Source organism: Euprymna scolopes, chromosome 15 (assembly GCF_053919585.1).
Source record: "Euprymna scolopes isolate OS-2025 chromosome 15, ASM5391958v1, whole genome shotgun sequence".
Classification (NCBI taxonomy): domain Eukaryota; kingdom Metazoa; phylum Mollusca; class Cephalopoda; order Sepiida; family Sepiolidae; genus Euprymna; species Euprymna scolopes.
The window spans coordinates 3,031,704-3,048,464 of record NC_136496.1 but is presented as its reverse complement, the minus strand read 5'-3'; positions in this window follow the sequence as shown (position 1 = coordinate 3,048,464).

Sequence of the window (16,761 nt, the reverse complement as noted above, 5' to 3'; positions counted from 1 at the left end):
TCATATAAATTGATCAAGTAGTTTTATTTTTTAAATAAGAAAATAACATTTTATGAGTAACTTATAAGCGCCTGTGTTGTCTCTCATTTTGAAAACAAGCTTAAAAAACAAAGGGAGATAACTCAACATAATTCAAACTTGCGAGGTTTATGTGATAATGCTTATGAATTTCCATTAATCGCTGAAAAATTATTTTCTTTATAAAAATAAAACTACTTGATCAACTTACGTAATTTTTGGAATATGATATTTTCATTTTATCATGGGTACACACATCACATAAATTTTTCTTTATTATTGTTTTTTAATAATGGGGGAATTCTGAACAAGTTATAATCTGTTTTAAGTGGTTCCCGAGTTCAGCATAAAAATTTCTAAATTCGATAAGATTGGAGGTTACATCGGCTCAGACGTTGGGAAAATAACACTCAAGATGAGAAACAATAGTCCAAAGAATCCGAATCATCAATCCTTATCTTAAAAACTGTGAAACGTAGCATCAAAAAATCCTTGTTGTTTACATCAATTAATTTTTTGTGTGAAGCCTTCTTTGTGTAATTTATTATATGTTTTTATTTTGAAATCTCAAAACAGGAATTTGCTTAAAACAACAACAACAAAAAATGAACAGAAAATTAAATTCAGTAAAACATAAAAGAAAATCTATAACTAATTTTGTCTAACAAAAAAAAATGAAATGAAACAAAACGCATGACGATATGCAAACAAGCTGTAGAGAAGAAAGCCCTGAAACGGTGCATATTCTCTCCTGATAACTCAATATTATCTGGATGAAAAAATGAAATACCTCACAGAAAAAAAGAACATGATTATATACAAGTCTACGGGTGAATAAACTAAGAAGAGGAAGGCCCTTAAACACCATGATTTCTCTCCTCATAACCGACATTAACTGGAAGCTGACATGGATTACTTCACAAATGGAAACGGTTGAAAAGCATCATTATATACAAGCCTACAAGGTAAGCTGTTTCTTTCAAAACACGATATCTTCTTTTTTTTATTTCTTTATTTGTGGACTATAATCCTCATCTTTATAATTGTTGTTTCACATTTCAGTTAACTATTCCTCCAGTCTTCGTCAGGTGGTTAACCGCGACAGGATAGGAATGCTGAATCTCTTAACTGTATCTTCAGTAATTACTGCCTTCCATAGTTGTTGTTGTCTCACCACATTTTAGCCAACTAATTCTCTGGCCGACTTTGGATAGGATTGAAACTGTAATGGCAATCAGGGTTATATTTTTTGGTCTTTTAAATCCAAGTTTTTTTTTTATCTGATGTTCCATTGTCAAGTCCATACCGAATGATAAATATTATTTAATTATTGGAATTCTTTTGAGATGAGTAATTTGCATATTTTATGTTATCCTCATTTTTTATAGTTGTTTCACGACGTTTCGACCAACTATTCCTCTGCCCTTCACCAGGTTGTTAATCATGACCGGTCGATTCTGAACAAGAACAGATTCTTTCTCTAAACGCGCATAAACCAAGGAGAGCAAGAGAAATATATAAATTGCTAAATGAGATATGTGTCATTTGTTCAGTTAATTACAATTCGAAGAAATAAATGAATTTTTATTTTAAAACATAATTCAATCCCAAAACTAATGAATATTTTAGATTGTACTTTCTATTATTAAAATATATCGGGAAAAAAGCCTTAAGGAAGTGTGATTTGTTCAGTTAATTACAATTCAAAGAAATAAATGAATTTTTATTTTAAAACATAATTCAATCCCAAAACTAATGAATATTTTAGATTGTACTTTCTATTATTAAAATATATCGGGAAAAAAGCCTTAAGGAAGTGTGATTTGTTCAGTTAATTACAATTCAAAGAAATAAATGAATTTTTATTTTAAAACATAATTCAATCCCAAAACTAATGAATATTTTAGATTGTACTTTCTATTATTAAAATATATCGGGAAAAAAGCCTTAAGGAAGTGTGATTTGTTCAGTTAATTACAATTCAAAGAAATAAATGAATTTTTATTTTATAACATAATTCAATCCCAAAACTAATAAATATTTTAGGTTGTACTTTCTATTAATAAAATATACCGAGAAAAAAGCCTTAAGGAAGTAAACCTTGATTAACTCAGCTTTAGTATATTAATATCTCCTATTCATTTTCTTTGCCATGAGGGCAGAACTAGATACAAGGTCAGTTTTTTTAATAGGAGGAAAATCCAGCTCCCCAAAAGGCACACTCTGGATTGGAATAAAAATAAAAATTGCCTCAATCTAGAAAGACTTCTCCTTCACTGACTGATGACAGAATAGATTAAGTGTAGAATCAGAACCGATACTACACTATATTCTTAACCAAATGTGCTTACCCATAGTGAATACTCTTTTACATGGATATTCACACCAGGTGCAATAATTGATAATTACTTTCATGCAGTTGAATCTAATTTTAGTTCAACAATTATCATAATTTTCCGGACTGAAAATATTGCGTGTAAGTTTCCCTGGTAGCACAAATCTGTCCGAAGGAGAGAAGCACTATGAAGTAGACGTTGATGCTATTTTCTGATGTAAGCCATTTTTCTGTTATTATTAAATGAATAATTCAAAGCCAGAAAAATATGATCAGGGCAAAATGAAGATCTTATAGCGGCTGATCACAGCGGATGTTGGACGTGGCTGATTAATGAAGAGACTGCAATTTAAGCAGCCATTAAAAATAAGAAAAAATGTTTTTTGTTTCAACTCATCTTGTTGGTTTCAATAGAATCTTGTTCTTTACTTAAGCCAAAAATTTTCACTAGTTTTTCAAAATTCAGTCTTGAAATTCATACTAACTGTCCCAACCTGGCGTTTCTCAGTAGAGTTAAAGTTATATATTTATGTTACGAGAACAGTCGCCTGTTCTTGTAAGTAAAAATGAGATAGGATAGTCCGAGAATTCGAACCTGGGAAGCTAGGTTTGGAATTAAGATTCAGGAGAGTTTAAAATAAATAATACAGATAAGTTATTGAAAATGGAATGTAGAATTACTCATTGTTTAGTTTCACATAAAATAGTTTAGAAAAGGAATTTGATGATGCAATTCTGTTTATGAAAATGAAATGAAATTAAATTGAGGTTATCTAGATCCGAACAATAGAAAATGTTAAACATTATTGTAAAATAGGTTAGTCGAAAATTAGGTTAGAGAATTCTTCTTTGCAAGCATGTGTGGACGATGCACATGTTTTGGGTATGTTTTAGACAACGTGAGGCATGTCAGGCCACAGGACCGATATGCACCTCACCTGTCTGTTTAAATGTATGTATGTATGTTTGTATGTCTGCTTAAAATTTTTGACAGGCAACGGATTTTCACAAGATCGGTATCCTTTTGAAGCTCGACTCTTCAGACGACAAATATAAAAAAATTCCTTTACCCTCAACTGGGCACTTTTCTACAGGGAGGAGTTGCTTTTTTTGCCAATATTTTCGAAAGTCATCCCCTCTTTTCGATTGTCTAGCCTTAATTTAATCCTACATCACTTTCGGTTTGGCGATGGACGCAACAGTAAAAATGTCACATTTTTTTTTCATGTTCTTTTCCTCCTTCGCGGTACGGGTTCGAGCCTGCCTGCCGACTACCACTTTTTTTTTTTTCTTTTTTCCCATTTTTTCAAGAGATGAACTGTTTAGAAAAAAAAAAATGTAATACTCACATGCACATACCTCAGTTTCTTGCCGTTTTTTTTTACTTCATTTTTTTAAAGGAATTTAATGTTATGTTTAATGATGGGCAACGTGGTGTACATCTGCTAGTATATCTGTAAAAGTGAAGATGTGAGTGTGTGTGTGTATGCATGAGGACACTTCTCAACTTATATACTCAACAAATTTTTGATCTACAGACTTGAAGGTTGGTATATAATGTATTCAGACATGTGGAAAACTTTTTAATCAGTTTTCATCTGGAAAATACTACTAAGGAGTCAAAATTGAAAAATCGATGCACAGTGGAGGGGGTGTTTATCAGATTTTCATGTCAATTGTTCCTTGTACTATGCATGTGCAGTCGAGAAACATAACAGCTTCTTTATGTTAAGAATAAGTAAGTTTGAAAACACATTTAAAGATCCTGCAAAGTTGGTCTTATAGTTATAGTACTTGACTAACTGTCTTTAGGTTTTGGTTTCGAACTCAGGTCAAGTATTTTTGTTTTTTTACTTATAAGAAGTGAACTGTGTAGAAAAAAATATAATACTTGCATGCATATGTCTCAGTTTCTTTTCTTTTTTTTAATTCATTTTTTTTTAAGGAATTTAACGTTACATTTAATATCTACGGTATTTCTGTTTATAATAAATAAGAAATTTGCATTCATTAAAATATATTATTCATGCGTAATTTACAACCGGGCAATGCCGGGTGGCCTGCTAGTATCTTTCCGGTTTTTTACTTAATCTTTTTAAAGGAATTTAACGTTATGTTTAATACCGGGCAATGCCGGGTATATCTTCTAGTCTCTATATCTATAAAAGTGAGAATGTATGTGCGTGAGGACACTTCTCAACCTATATAATCAGCAAATCTTTTGATTTACAGACTTGAAGGTTGGTATATAGGGTATTCAGACATGTGGAAAACTTTTTAAGCGGTTTTCATTCGGAACAAAGGGCTGCTAAGGAGTCAAAATTGAAAAATTGGTACGTAAGTGTTATTGAGTTTTTATATGTTTTCAACTGTTTCACGAATGTGCATGTGTGGCCATGAAACATGACAGCTTCTTCATGTTAAGAATAAGTAGGTTGGAAAACACTTTATAAAAATTATGTCAAGCTAGCCTAATGGTTATCATACTTGACTCACTGTTTTTAGGTTTTGGTTTCGATCTCAGCTCGAGTATTTTTTTTTTTTACTTACAGGAAGTGAAATGTTTAGAAAAATATGTCTAAGTTTTTGTATGAATTAAAATATAATATTTATTCACATTTATGACTGGGCAATGCTGGGCGGCCTGCTAGTATATCTATAAAAGTCAGAATGTTGATCTACAGATTTGAATTTTTTTTTTTTTTTTTTTTTTTACATAGGCATCACCACTTATCAAGGCCCAGAGGCCACTCGGGGACAAGGGTTATAGAGTGTACAGTAGAAATTGGACAATATAGCAACCGTTAGTAATGAAGATTTGGTAAGTTTGGCGAGGGGGGACCATAGAATCGAGCTCAGCCGAGCACTTGCCATGAAAATAACGATAAAGCAGACAAACTCGCAACATCTCTTCTGTGAGAAAGAGGTTGCAGGGAAGAGAAAAGGACATCCCTCACAAGGCTACAAAGTCTATTTTGAACTCTATCAAGGAAGGATAAGTCCTTTCTAGTATCTCCTGCCCAGATGTGGCAACAGTACTACATCCTTGGACGTACCTGGCTCTTATATAGATAGAAAATTGCATCAGCAGTGAAATATCTACTGGATTGATAGAAGGATCCCAGGATTTTTCCAGCGGCCTTGGCAACGAATTTAATGTATGTGTTCCATTTAAGATCAGAAGTAAAGGTCAAGCCCAGAAGCTTGTCAAAACATGAGGCCTCCCCAAGAAGATAGCCATTCATTTCAATTGATGCCAGATGGGGATCAGGCATTGATGATGTAAAGATAAAAGTTTGGTTTTAGATGCATTAAAAGTAACAAGTCACCTCTTTCCCCATTGTACCACTTGCTCAAGATCAGAGGAGAGAGAATCAGAGAGAACTTGGTCATTTACGGTCTTAGATGTGCTACCATAGATAGTAGTGTCATCAGCATAGATGTCTACGAATGATGTAAGGATGTGATTTGGAAGATCATTAATATAGATCAGGAAGAGAGTTGGGCCCAGTATGGACCCCTGAGAGACTCCAGCATTAATACTGTGAGCTTCTGATTTCTGCCCATCAACCACTACTCTTATGATCCTATCAGTGAGAAATGATTTAATAACTGAGAAGACATGTCCGCTATACCATAGCTGGAGATCTTGTGAAGTAAACCTTTATGCCATACTCTATCAAAGGCCTTTGATATGTCAAGAGCAGTTGCCCTAGAAAGGTAGCTACGTCGAGAGATTCGCTAATCCTATGAGATATAACTGTAAGCACATCTGCTGTAGATCTAGCAGAACGGAAACCATATTGCATGTCACTAAGAAGGTTATTTTTTCTGAGATGGTTGATTACTTCTCTATTTAACACAGATTCCAGCAACTTACTCATGACACACAGAAGAATTATTGACCTGTGAGGGATTTAGAATATAGAGTATTCAGGCATATGGAAAATTTTCTAATCAGTTTTCATCTGGAAAAAAGGGCTGCTAAGTAGTCAAAAATATTGGTACATGGGGTCGTCGGATTTTAATCTATTTGCCAACTGTTTTACAAGTATGTATGCATGAATCATTTACAGATTCTGCATGTTAAGGAAGAATAGGTTTGAAAACACTTTTTAAAGATCATGTGAAGCTGGCCTAATCGGTATTATACTTTACTCACTGTCTTCAAATTTTGGTTTCGGTCTCAGGGAATATTATTTTATACTTAACAAAAAGTGAGCTGTTTAGAAAAAACTACTCGCATGCACATGTCTCAGTTTCTGTATTAATTAAAATATAATATTTATGAGTATTTTACGATCGGGAAATTCGTGGGGGGGGGGGTAATGTTTCATAAAATTCTTGTCAAAAATGATCCTGTTAACCTTCCAGAATTTCCAAAATGTGTTGTAAAAGAATTCTGGAATGTAATTTGTTATTCTTTCAAAAAAACTTTTTTGAATTTCCTGAAAACAATTTTCAATAACAAAAAAGTCTTTATACATGTTGATCTTTTACGTGCTTTCCACTTCGTTTCATGCGTGGCCATTGATCGGCTCGTCTGTTTAACTATGATAGATAAAACTCTTTTTATGCAGAAAAGACCAAAGGAGACATTCACTGAGAGTTTTCATATGTGGTTGTATTTGGAGAGAATTTACTCAGGAAAGAGAAACTAATGTTACCGTATCTAGTTCTTTACTTCTTAAACTTAACTTTTTACATTAACCAAAATAAGTGATACAGGCGGACAGACATCGGAAGAACCTTTACTGAGATTAAAATTCTCTCTCTCTCTCTCTTTACGCACAGACAGACACACAAATATATATTAAAGTATTAAATGTTTTATCTGAGATAATTTACTTATAGATAAAATGACTAATGTTATTTTAACTAGTTATTTACTTCTTAACTTTCTAACTTGCAAAATGAGTGATGCAGACAGACATCGAAATAACATTTGACTTAGATTATCAGCTTTCTACATTATTAGTCGCGTCTCGTTCACATGACTTCCAAAAACTTGTTTCTCTTACTCAAAACAAATGAGAACAATACAAGACACAAGAAGACATTTGCTGAAAGTTTTCATATGTGTTTTATTTTTTTTATTTATTTATTTTTTTTACTCACGTTCACCCCTTACAAAGCATATCGCCACTTAGACGTAAGGGGCTACTATTTGGGGCCATAACTAGAAAAGATTAACAAGATATTTGTTTATCTTACATTTAAACTTCTGCATATCAGTACAGCCAGGGAATAAGGCAGCAGGAAGGGAATTCCAAAGTCTAGCTGTTTGAGGGAAGAAACTATTAGAATAGAAAGCTTTCTGGCATTTAAGGATAACAACAGTGAAGTGGTGAGATTTTATTGCTAAACGGGTTTGTCGGGGATATGTACGTCGAGGGGGTACAAGTGAAACAAGTTCATCAGAACACATGCCATTAAAATATTTGTAACACAGGCACAGTGATGCAACATTACGGCGATGGGACAGGGGCTGGAGCTTAGTTGATAAAGTGGGACCGATTGATTTGGAGAGAATTGGACTCAGTGTAGAGAGACTAATGTTATCTTACCTAGTTATTTACTTCTTTACTGAAATGAGTGACGCAGATGGACAGAATAATGAAGTAACATTCCGTTTAGATTATTGAGTTATCTACATTATTGGTTGTATCTCATTAATGTGGCTTACATGGAGAGGCTAATTTGAAAACAGTTTTTCTTTCAGCTCAAAAAATATGACATCATTCTTCTATTTTGACTTCCATTTGACCTGTTGTGTCCTGTCTCATCTTTATGTCATCTTTCATTTAACCCTGTTTACAAGGAATGAGGTTCTTTCTGCATATCTGCTTCAACTTTATGTTGTCTTTCATTCAACCATGGAAATAATTCTGTTTTACATATCTGTTTTATGGTGCACTCAGTGCGACTCTTGTCAAAATTCATACTAGCTAAATTAATCATTACTGACATAGGACCCCTAACATGTTACATATTATCGTTCTTTGACCTATGAGAAATTGTATTGTATTTTTCTTTCTCGTCGTCGTCGTCATCACCATCATCATCATCAGTTTAACCTTGACTTTACATGCTGGCATGTGTTCGATGACTTTTAGAAACTGACTCCCAAACTACCACATCTGTGGCCAGGTTTATATTTATCCCTCTTTCTATCAAGTCCATCCTTATCACTTATGCTCGTGTTTTCCTTGTCCTTCATCTCTAAACTGGACCTGCTACCTTAACTGGTCTACATCTACTGACCCAAGAACATGACAGATTCTGCATGTTAAGAAAAAGTGGAGCCCACTTTGGGAAACTTTGCATTAGACTACTCATGCGTGATGATTTACTGAGAAATTATTATTTTTTGGCCCCCAATAAAGGAGTGATTGGACCTAGTAATTCACTCACCTTCGTCCGTTCCTCTGTTCGTTTGTCCGTACTTTTCTCAATAACCACGCCTAGTTGGATTATTTTAAAATTTTGTACAAACATTAGTTGTGATGAAAGTAAATTTTTGTTAGAATGGATTTTTTGGGATAACTTTGGTTGCCACCCCCTAGGGGGCATTATAGAGGTAAAACTGCCCTCAAATCGTTCACTCGTGGAGGAGAACCCCGCATGTTCGGCTTTTTTTTTTTATTGATTTGATAAGCATTTAATTCCATTTATTTTGTTATAAAAGAGATGCTTTTAGGCATGGACATTGCCAGGATAAACATGTCGGTTATTACGATCGGAATGACAAAAAAGAAAATGCATAGGAGAATAAATTTCAAGAAGAAAAACAAGACGGAATGATATATTTATTGTCATAATAATCATAATATTGAAAAAGAGAAAGACATCATGAATAGGTCAAATCGGAGACAGTTATTGCACTTTTATTAACTTCAAATGATGAAGCCAATCATCAAATCAAAAAAAAAAAAAAAACAGTTGATTCACAGGAAATAAAATGCAGGACAAAAACAGTTCTCATTCTCTGCTAGGTTGTTTTTTTTTTAAGGGGGAGAAAAAGAGAAAATATTTCCATATAAAACGGTAACAGCAGCAGCAGTAACAGGTGAGTTTTGGCGGAGTTATTTTGTGATAGAACCCAAAGAAATGACACATTCCAAAGTTTTAAGCAACTTCTTTTTTTTTTTACAGGATTCGATTTAAGGAACCGGTGTGGAGGAGGAGAAAAGAAAAAAAAAAACTTATTTGGTTTCTTTTAAAATCTCGGATCTAATATCTACCCCAGCTTCAAGAGCAGGGGGATACTTTTACAAATCCTCCTCCCACCTCTTTTTTTAACCCTTTATGACCTGGTTGAACTAATTTGTTCAGTCGTAAATAAATGAATATAACTGCATAAATAAAGTAAGGATTGATTCAAACACGCCTTGTACATATTAGTTCAGTATCTGGGTAGATGTCAGATATCCCCAGATTGCAACTGTCCATTGCTTACATTCAGTATGACGTCATCTGCCTCAGAGAGTGGAGATTTTCGTTTGTTGTCATAAACACTATTTTTTAAAATCATTATGGATAATAATCAAGGTTAAGTTTATAAAATGCAAAAATTCTAAGTGGTAGCTTAACTATTAAACTTCATATTTTTTCCAGTTTGAAGACAATCATAGTATCATTAGACTTTAATTAAAATTAATAATAAATATTTTTAAAATCATCTACATCATAATTCAAGTCATAAGATTAACAATAAATATTTTTCCATCATCTACATCATAATTCACGTCATAAAATTAACAATAAATATTTTTTAATCATCTACATCATAATTCAGGTCATAAAATTAACAATAAACTTTTTTTAATCATCTACATCATAATTCATGTCATAAAATTAACAATAAATATTTTTTCATCATCTACAACATGATTCAGGTCATAAAATTAACAATAAATATTTTTTTAATCATCTACATCATAATTCTTCATTTTTTCATCATGATGTAGATGATGAGGTCATAAATTAACAATAAATATTTTTTTAATCTGCATCATAAGTCAAGTCATAAAATTAACAATAAATATTTTTTCATCATCTATATCATAATTCAGGTCATAAAATTAAACAATAAATATTTTTTCATCATCTACATCATAATTCAGATCATAAAATTAAACAATAAATATTTTTTAATCATCTACATCATAATTCAGGTCATAAAATGAACAATAATATTTTTTAATCATGTACATCATAATTTAGGTCATAAAATTAACAATAAATATTTTTTCATCATCTATATCATAATTCAGATCATAAAATTAACAATAAATATTTTTTCATCATCTATATCATAATTCAGATCATAAAATTAAACAATAAATATTTTTTAATCATCTACATCATAATTCAGATCATAAAATTAAACAATAAATATTTTTTCATCATCTATATCATAATTCAGATCATAAAATTAACAATAAATATTTTTTCATCATCTGTATCATAATTCAGATCATAAAATTAAACAATAAATATTTTTTAATCATCTACATCATAATTCAGATCATAAAATTAAACAATAAGTATTTTTTAATCATCTACATCATAATTAAGGTCATAAAATGAACAATAATATTTTTTAATCATGTACATCATAATTCAGGTCATAAAGGGTTAGGATTAAAAAAGAGGGGGGATTATAAAACTGTGATTGGAAGATGATAAAATTTAAGACTGAATAATACATTTCTTCTCAGTTATATTTAAAAAAAAACAAAAAACATCACACTTTTTAAACCCACAACTGAGGACATATTGAAGCATGAACGCAAATGGTTGCAATCGGAAGATGACCCCCGTTTTTAAAAAGAAGAAAAATTTTCTGAATTGAAAAATTCAAATGATTGGAGATTCCCCATTTATTTTCTGTGCAAATTAAAAGTGAAAAATTATTGAAGAAAAATAAATGAATGAACCAAGATTTTAATTACAAGATTTGCTGATGCAATTTTTTCTCCAAAACTCCATGACAAGAAAAGTTGCATTTAAACTGAAGAGTAGTAAAAGTTACACTTATTATCATTGTAATAATTGCCTTACAATTAAAAAAATAATAATAATTGCCTTATAATTAAAAAAATAATAATAATTGCCTTACAATTAAAAAAATAATAATAATTGCCTTACAATTTAAAAATATAATAATCATTGCTCTACAAGTTGAAAAAAATAATTATTACTTTACAATTAAAAAAATAATAATTACTTTACAATTAAAAAAATAATAATTGCCTTATGATTTAAAAATATAATTATTGCCTTTCTATAATAATAATAATAATAATAATAATAATAATAATAATAATAATAATAATAATCTTTCTAATAATGGTAATAAAAATGACAATTTCCTTACTAATAACTAATAATAACAATATTTTCATAATACCAATAATAATGCATTTTTTAATAATGATAATTTTCGTTATTAATGATTTCTTACAAATAACAACAGTAATAATATCTTCAATAATATTTGTCTAAGCATAAGAATAATTTTCTTAACACTATTATTACTGGTAATAATTTCTTTAGTAATGACACTAATTAAAAAATTATAATTACTTAAAGTATAGAAAACTAAAACATAAAATAAATAACCTGACTAAATAAAAAAGGTTAATTATTTTTGGGGTTCTTCTATATTTAAATAATGGAAAAAATATTGAATTTCGAATAAAACAAATGGTACCTACGTAATTGTCATGTCGCAAATAGTAACACATCCAAAAAATTTTTTAAAAACGATAACCATATTTTTCTAAATAATTAATGAAAAACAACTTCCGATAAAGTTTAGATAGGGAATAAAATTTGTCCGACATTTTGAATTACATTCATTATGTGACGTAAGCAGCAGAACTTAATTATCTCCCCTGTCAACTTGTTTTTTGTTTTTCTAATAAGCGTGACAGTGATTTCACAAATTTCTTTTTAAATTTTTTTTCTACCTTATCGTTTTTCGTAATTTTTGGATATGTTACTATTTGCGATGTGACAATTACATAGCTGCTATTTGTTTTACTTGAAACTCAATATTTTTCATTATTATAATATAGAAGCACAAATTTTTGTACGTCATCACATTTAAAAAAAATTTTGTATTTTTCATCGTGAAACCAGAAATATTGATCGAGAGGGCAGGGGATGGTTTTCTGTTCATATTTGTCTAAAAATGTTTGCAGTTTGATAAATACAAACCATTTTTAGATTTTGGATGAAGAAATAATCTCTAATATTCACAAGGTCCACATGTGCACACAAATAAATAACATTTGTGTGTGGGGGGAGGGGGGAGGTGCTATCAAATTATATTACAAAAATAAAATGGAATTAAGTTTAGCCATAGTTCGTCGCAGGATCTTCTTTTAATGCAAAATGACTAAAGTCTAAAATTTTCACTTAAATTAAAAAATAAATAAAGGTATTTGATAAAAAAAAAATTAAAAATAATTCAATCAAAACAAAAATGAAGTAGTACATAAATAAATTGTTTAAATGTGAATTTGAAGATTTACAGATTTTTTTTTTTTTTTTACACGTCTTGCATTTTTGTTTTGGGGTTTATGCAGAGTTCTTGGCACATATGAAGCTGTTTGTATTGAGAAAGAATTCAGAAGAATTGAACCAAATCGAATGCATGATAGTCTTTTTCTGCTCAGAGTGAAAAAAGATGACCTTCATTTTATTTTTAAAACTATAAAATCCTCATTTCTTTGTTAATGATGTAACAGAAAAAAAACGTTTGTGAAGAAAATGTCTCAACTCTTGGAGATTCCGTAAGTCTTCAAAACAAGCACCTGTTTCTTCTAGATACATCTCTTTAAGATGCAGTGCTTGCCTGACATGCTTAAGTTAAATAGCATTTCCATTTATTTTTCATGCTTCAGTTTAGAGTAGCATTTCCTTTTATATGTAATGCTTAAGTTTAAAATGGTATTCCTTTTTATATGTAATGCTTAAGTTTAAAATAGTATTCCTTTTTATATGTAATGCTTAAATTTAAAATAGTATTTCCTTTTATCTATTGTACTAAAATTTGAAATTGTTTTTATCTGACATGCTAAATTTGAAATTGTATTTTTGTATCTGCCATGCTAAAATTTGAAACTGTTTTTTTTATCTGCAATGCTAAAATTTGAAACTGTTTTTTTTTTTATCTGTCATGCTAAAAATTTTAGCTGTTTTCATTTTTATCTGCCATTCTAAAATTTGAAACTTTTTTTATCAGTCATGCTAAAATTTGAAATTTTATTTTTTTTTATGTAATACTTAAATTGTATTTCCTTTTATCTGTAATGTTTAAGTTTTAAATTGTTTGTTTTTTATCCGCCATGCTAAAATTTGAAATTGTTTTTTTATCTGTCATGCTAAAATTTTAAATTGTTTCTTTTTTATCTGCCATGATAAAATTTGAAATTGCTTTTTCTTTTATCTTTAATGCTTAAGTTTTAAATTGTTTTTTTTATCTACCTTAGTTAAATTTGAAATTGTATTTTTTTTTTAAATCTGTAATGCTTAAGTTTACAATTGTAATTTTTTCTGTTATACTTGCATTTTTTTATATGTTAAACTTAACTTTGAAATAGCATTTATTTTCATCTGCAATGCTTAAGTTTGAAATCAAACTTACTTCCACCTCTCAAGCTTTTGTTTGAAATAACATTTCTAAATTTATCTATACGTCTACATAAGGGGCTCTGTCTGTCGATCCATCACATTCATTTTCATCTCTCAATGCACAGATGGAATGGACATGTCTTAAAAATGCACAACAAAAGTATATTTTCCGTCTTCCGTTTCCATCTTATGTCTTCAAGGCTCCCAGTTAACTGTCCAAAGGAAAAAGACCTACAGGAGGACAACGGAAACGGTTCAAAGACAATCTAAAAGTCTCATTCAAACAGTTTGTATTCTAACTCATGGGAAAAACTAACCTAAGATAGATATTCCTGTCGTGCCATAACTCACAAAGGGGCTACAATTGCTGAATCCGCACGCAATGAAAAACGCAGGAGAAAACGTGACATTAGAAAAGACAGAGCAATCAACACCTTTGATACAGAATTATGCCACAGGTGTCCAACATGCGGGAAATATTTCAGAGATCAAATTAGTCTAACAAGCCATCTTTGAACCCACAGAACAATTGCATGATCACGGTCATATTCGCAAGCGGTGGACGAACATCATTGCTGCCATGCTTAAAAATATTTCCATTTTATGGACATCAGATGCAAACGCATGATTGTATCACATTTATTCAGATTAAAATATGTTTATCTAAATACTCTGTATGAGTTTGTGACATATATCTTTTTTATAAACATCCGACGTCAACGTCAACTCCACTATATTTGTGTACAATCTTTGAACAGAACAGATACTACACTTTGAAAAATTTGTTTACAAAAAATATTTTAAAAATTATAATTTGAACAAATTAGGCACAAGGCCAATCAAAAGTATTAGCATAATGAGTGTCGTTGGTTATCCTTGCTCTCAAATACTTAAAATTATCTATCCTACTCTTAACTAGAAATATATGAGTCACCATAATACCACATTCACTTCCGGGGTTGTCCTACTTAAGATAAATCCAAAGCAGAAACTACGCTTTGATACAAAATTATGCCACAGGTGTCCAACATGTGGGAAATACTTTAAAGCTCGAATTGGTCTAAGAAGTCATGTTTGAATCCACCAAACAATTGCATGATCAAGCGATGGACGAACATCATCATGTCTTCATAAATCTTGAACGGCATTAGATTTACCATAATATTTAGATTTGTGTATGGTTATAACCCTGTTAACACACTGGTTCCCATCTGATTATCAAAGTTAAGTGACTTTAACAAAGTCTGGTCAGCACTTAGATGGAATATCAAAAGCTGTTTGGAAAATCTGATCCTAGTGGCCTTTCAATTAGCAATGAAACAGTTCTGAGCCTAGCAAACACTTACAGGCAAAGACAGATTGATTTCCAATCATATTCCTATTTTGGGGGGCAAGGGGGGAGGTATTTAAAGCACTCATAAAAGAAAATCCTTCCGAAGATTTTCATTAGAGGACAAACATACTGCAGGTCTTGAAAGGATAAAAGAATATGTTCATCATATCCGCAAATGTTTTCAGCATGTTCATGGAATTTTATCCGTCAGTAAATCATTGTACGCTGATTATGAGAAGAATGGAAGTCACCGTAAAAATGATTAACAATGACAATATTATGACAACGATAGCGACAGATCATATATACTGCAAATTATTTTCATAAAAGTTTTAATTTAAACCTGCAAAACCATGACAGTATCTTTAATTAACATCGAAAACAAATATTTACATGGGAAAACAAAATAGCTCTTTAATATAACAGGGGTGCATTCAAAAATTCTTGTTCTTTTTAGTTTAGGAGCATGGCTTAGCCATAATACTTGACTTGTGTAGGGATGGCAGTGGCTAACAACACGGACTGAAAACCTGGGTGCATCAAGTTCAAATCCAGTTCTTTCCACAGAAACACTTCCATAAACACCCACCCCTGGCCTTGTATTTAACTTGATGAAGAGGGGGTAACTGAAATTTTTGTGCTGGTTTAAACAAGCCAAAAGTTAATAACTTATATAGCTTGCTTTAAGCATTGTGTTAAATATGTAGATGTGTCATAGCAGGCTATCACAGCACAAGTTGAAAACACAGTGAATTTATTTTAGTAAATCTTACTTGATTCAGTCTCAACTTCTACACAGTACAACCTTGTTCTATAATATATTTCAAGGTAAAACCTCTTTATCAAATGGCAAGTTTTTCAAATCTCCTGAAACTCGTATAATCTTAAGTAGTGAGGCAAAAATTATTTTTTATCCATCAATTTCAAAATTACTTTTAAAAGGTTATGCCAGAAACATCAGACACTTTTGTTTATTGTTAAATAATAGAAGAAAGATTCTGTGCTTTTGAAGGCTTTGAAAATGTCAGTTTGAAAGTGCATTGAATTAAAGTCAAGAGTTCTGCACACTGGGTGTTTTATAATACATTTCAAGGTAAAAGCTCTTTATCAGGTGTCAAGTACACTGATTCATTTGTGTTCTAAAACCAAAAGGAAATATGAACTTTTGATCACACCTCTGTTGTATAAAAGAGGAAAAAACTTAATGTTATATGAAATACCAATTTTTACAAGAAATGAAAATGTGATCATGTTAAATTTGATTTAACAATTCGGTTACAATTTTGGGGAAATAAAAATAAAATAAAGAATGAAGAAAGTAGAATCTAAAAAAAAAAGACATGGAAATGTAAGGCTGATAAAAATGATTCAATTTTATTATAGAGATGCATCTGTTTTATAATTTTTGATCAGAAATAAACTTTAATAC